The sequence below is a fragment of the Fukomys damarensis genome, unplaced genomic scaffold (genome assembly GCF_012274545.1).
Source record: "Fukomys damarensis isolate Sample0158 unplaced genomic scaffold, DMR_v1.0_HiC HiC_scaffold_17, whole genome shotgun sequence".
Lineage (NCBI taxonomy): Eukaryota > Metazoa > Chordata > Mammalia > Rodentia > Bathyergidae > Fukomys > Fukomys damarensis.
Genome location: NW_022900929.1, coordinates 6858985 through 6863796, shown reverse-complemented (window position 1 = coordinate 6863796; position 4812 = coordinate 6858985). Strand labels below are relative to the sequence as shown.

The 4812-nt window shown below is 48.0% G+C and overlaps 1 protein-coding gene across 2 annotated transcripts in view; it reads right to left on the bottom strand.

Moving 5' to 3' along the window:
• The window catches only part of Adap1 (ArfGAP with dual PH domains 1), a 25360-nt gene extending 23086 nt beyond the window's left edge, over positions 1–2274 (bottom strand). The window contains exon 1 of one of the 2 annotated variants that reach the window (XR_782452.3): positions 2116–2190. The gene's annotated coding sequence lies outside the window, so the exon portion shown is untranslated. Of the gene's footprint in view, positions 1–2115 lie in introns of both variants that reach the window. The other variant, XM_010635543.3, reaches the window with a different exon arrangement.
• Between the last annotated feature and the right edge of the window lie 2538 nt (positions 2275–4812).

Genomic DNA, 4812 nt, shown 5'->3' with positions numbered 1-4812 from the left:
AAAAAAAAAAAAAAAAAAAAAAAAAAAAAAAAAGAAAAGAAAAGAAAGTGGAAGGGAGGCTATTATTAGGCAAGAGGAAGGAGTAAGAGGGAAGGGGGGGTGTTCAACTGGGAAAGTGGGGGTGGGTGGGTGTGAGAAAAACATTTAACACTTTCAACCCCCAAATAAACTGTAAAACTAGGGGGAAGGCAGAAAAAGTGAAAATGATCAGAGTGTGTTAGGGGCATGTTCAAATCTGCCAAAATGAAACCCACTGATTTACATAAAGAATAAAAAAGACAGACAGGAAGAAAGAAAGAAAAGAAAGAAAGAAAGAGAGAAAGAAAGAAAGAAAGAAAGAAAGAAAGAAAGAAAGAAAGAAAGAAAGAAAGAAAGAAAGAAAGAAAGAAAGAAGGAAGGAAGGAAGGAAGGAAGGAAGGAAGGAAGGAAGGAAAGAAAGAAAGAAAGAAAGAAAGAAAGAAAGAAAGAAAGAAAGAAAGAAAGAAAGAAAGAAAGAAAGAAAGAAAACAGCACACAGCCAGACAGAAAGCCTGAAGAGAGGTCTGAGGAGTTGTTCAAGATAAGAAAACTCCAACTCCAGACTCTGTGAATAGCAGTTTTTCACCATGGGTCAGCAAAGGTCTGCACTGGAAGCCGAGAGTTGGCAGGAGGTGTGACACTGTCACGCTAGGCTGGGGCAGCCTGTCCGTCCGTACAGTAGGGCAGATAGGCAACAATTTCTCACCAGTTACCAAACTGTGTGATCTCTGACCTTGCACTTGTACTCAAGGAATCTGAGCCACCAGGAAGCTCCCCTGCTAAGAGGCCGGTCACCACCCCAAGGTCACAGCAGGGAAAGACTGGACAGTGTGGATGTCACCTGAGGGGAGTCCACCTGCTCAGAGGCTTTAGGCCCAAGAGTGAGAGTGAGCCAGTCTGCTGTGTCCGAATGAGACACACGCGGGCTGTATGGGCAACAGGGGCAGGGTTGGGGGGTGGGCGATCAGCCAGGTCAGGGGACGGACAGAGTGCATGCACATAGACTCCTACGACACCAAAGCACCCAAAAATCAACTGGTGACAACCGGGGCCCCATGGAAGAGTGGACAGAGGAAGTACGGGAGGGTGAAAGTCACCCAGCCGCACAGAGGAGTGACGCGCGCTGACACACGACAGTGGGGCTGGCTCCAGATGACACAACACTCGGGGAAAGAAACCAGACAAGAGACCTGGTCCACTTTGTCATGTGCCCAGGACAGGCAGATGTAAACAGAGTGTATTCAGGGCTGCACAGGGATGGCAGCTAAAGGACACACGGTCTTTTTAAGGCGATGGAAATGTCTAATGTTGGCTACGATGATCAACAAGTCGGTCAATATGCTGAAAACCTCGAAGTGTGTGTTGTACATTGGTGTGAGAATTCAACCAATGACATGGTTGTCTAAAAACACGCCACACCCAGGGCTGGGGTGTGTCTCAGTGTTGTGCACCTGCCCAGCATCCGTGAGGCCATGGGTTCCATCATTGTGCCACAGGCACAAACGAATAAGCACAATATACATACATAAACCATTACATAGGAATATAAAGTTGAAAAAAGTATAACCATGTAATGTGGAAAGGAGGGAAGAAAAGGCTCTGGCCCCTCAGGTCAGTGGCCTGGATGGGACAGCATCTCTCACAGGCTCTCTGAGGCTCCCAGAATACAAGCAATGGGTACACACGAGGCCACCAGCACCCAGGGGCTTTCCATACGCAAACACATCTGTCACCCCCAGCCTGTGTAGGAACCGTTCTCCCTGACCCAGGCTACCTGCCCTTGCTGCTCCCTGTGGGGTCAGCCCTGCCAGCCAAGTCATTGCCCCCACAGGCAGCACGGCCCCAGCTTTCACCTCACAGTGGTCTTCTGTGGGACAGCGTTTTGTCTGCCTGGCTGGACCCACCGTGCCTGGCACACAGCAGGTCAGGCGAAGGGACAGGTAGGGGATGACAGGTGCCCTGGCTTTTGTTAACCCCTGTGGCCTCCCACAGGGATCATCAGTGAAATCCTCAGCAGCGGGAGCCCCACAGGCCACGGAGGTGTCCACAGCCACATCAGGCCCGAGTAGCGCCCCCACCTGCCCTCCTCCCACGTACCTCCACTTGGGCCTCATCCCAGGCGTCCAGGCGGACCGACTTCACCTTGCTGACCTGGGGGACACTCCGGTGGATTCCAGAGCAGCTCAGGCAGATGAACACCCCCAGGGTGTAGGATGCCCAGTCGGGGTCTGGAAGGGAAAGGCCAGAGGTCAGGAGGCTTGGCCAGACCCTGGATCCAAGTCATGAGGGCCCTGGCTGGGGCCATCTGACCAAGGCTAGGCTGCAGGACCAATTCCCAAAGCTGCCCTGGCTCCGTGGGCCCTAAGGTGGGGCCCCTGCATCCACGGAGGAGTAACCCGAGGACCATCCCGGCTGCGAGGATGTGCTCAGAGCTTTCCGTGGAAATCCACAGAATGTGCTGGAACCTAGGAGCACGGGCTCCACCTGGCTGCCAGACCCCAGCATCCCAGAGATCCCTGCAGGGCCCTGGGGACACCTGTCCTCAGAAATTATCCCAGGCCAGGATGACGGCATCAGAACCTTGCATACTGAAGTGTTGAGGGATTATGCCTCTAGATATCTGGTGTACTTTCAAAAGCTCGATCCGGGTGTGCTGGCAGCACACTTGTAACCCCAGCACTCTGGGAGGCTGAGGCAGGAAGATGACAAGTTGGAGCCACTGGGGCGTGTGAGTGTCCTGGTTTCGTGCTGACTACTTTTGCACATGTTTCAGTTTTTCATATTGAATTCAGTAAAGTGACCCCTGTGGAATGTAACACTTGTTAAATTTCATAAGTAGGCGCTTGTTGGGAGACTTGGTGGTTTTCTTCCCATTTGGAAAATCCCAACAGAGTAAGTAAATAAAGGGGGCAGTGGGGACTGAACGGGGCCCCAAGAACCCAGAGATGAAGGGAAGGGGGAAAAGAAAGGAAGGGGATGTAAAAAGAATTAAGACTATATCAATTCCCCACAATAAATGTGATCATTATGTACTATGAACAGGTACTAATAAAAATTTGAAAGAAAAACAAAAAAAACTGCAAAAAAATTTTTTCTGTAAACCTAAAATTGTTCTAAAAACATGTCTATTTTTGTTTTTTGGGGTTCTTTTTTTTTGTCTGTTTTATGTTTTTTGAGATACGGTCTTACTATTATAGTTCAGGCTGGCCTTGGCAATTCTCCTGCCTCAGCTTCTCACGTGCTGGGATTATCGGTGTGCACCACCACACCCGGCTAAGGTCTATTTTTGTGGTTCTTTTTTTTTGTCTGTTTTATGTTTTTTGAGATACGGTCTTACTATTATAGTTCAGGCTGGCCTTGGCAATTCTCCTGCCTCAGCTTCTCACGTGCTGGGATTATCGGTGTGCACCGTGCACCATGAAATGAATAACAAAAAGTTAAATTTTAAATCTAAACTGTTTGGAAATGCAAAAAATGATTTATAAATAATGGATGGGCCCCAAAAGAAGTCATAATAAAGATTCGGGAGAAAATGTTTAACGCTAAACAATAATTAACATGTCACATATCAAGTATTTTTAAAAATGAAAGGAGAACCACCCCTCAGGCAGGGCCAAGTCACCTCTGAACACATTGGCAGGGGCTCTCCCACAAGGCTGGTTTACACTCAGACCCCGGCAGTCCCATGGCCATGCACCAAAGTGACACCCAGGCAGGGTGGACTTAGGCCTCTTCAGGGCCTGGCTGATAACAGCCCTGGTCCCTGGCCAATAGGGATTCCAATAAAGAGACAGGGGGTGCGGAATGGTGGTGTCCAAGGGTGAATGAATGTGTGGCAGTCCCATTTGACTGAGCCCCAGGCTGCTCCTCACCTTGTCACGCAGCCCAGCAACACCGGACAGGTGCGAGCATGGTGTGAGGAGACACAGAGGCTTCAGGGAAGTGGAATCCTGGGAGTGGCAAAGAGTTTGTCACATGATCTTCCAGATTGTTGGTGGGGGGAGGATGGAAGTGAAGTCCCAGAAAGGAGAGACCCAATTCCACCCCGGGGCTGTCTTCTTCAGAAACTCTCACACAGCTACCAGATGGGGAAGGAGATAAAACAGCCCTATTCGTAGACAACATGATCATCTAGGTAGAAAATCCAATAGACTGTACAAAAAAACTAGTGGGCCGGGGATTTAGCTCAGTGGTGCCACTGCCTGCCTCGAAAATGCAAGGTTGTAAATTCAATCCCTGGTACTATAAAAAAAAAAACAAACCTGGGGATTTAGCTCAGTGGTGCTGCCTGCCTCGCAAGCCCAAGGTCCCGAGTTCGATCCCTGGTACCAAAAAATAAAACTGGACAAAAAAACTACTATAATATGTGAGTTTGGCAAGGTTGCAGGCTATAAAATAAATATATTAAAAAATCAACTCTTTCCTTCTACTAACAATAAGCAATCAAACTGAAAAATTTTAAATATAATTTATAATAAGCACAAAACAAAACATTACTTAGGGCTAAATATGACAAAAAATGTGGCAGATGGTACACATAAAACTAAAACACTGCTCGAGAGAAACTAAAGTAGAGAGAAACTGCTTTTATAGATTGGAAGAGTCAATATTGTTAATACACAAATTCTATCCAAATTAATCTATAGATTCAATGTAGTCTCCACCAGAACTCCAGTAGAGACCAGGCATGGTGGCATATGCCTATGATCTCAGTATTCAAGAGGCTGAGGCAGGAGGATCACTGTGAGTTGAGGCCAGCCTGCCTTACACAGTGAGTTTAAAGACAGCCTGAAC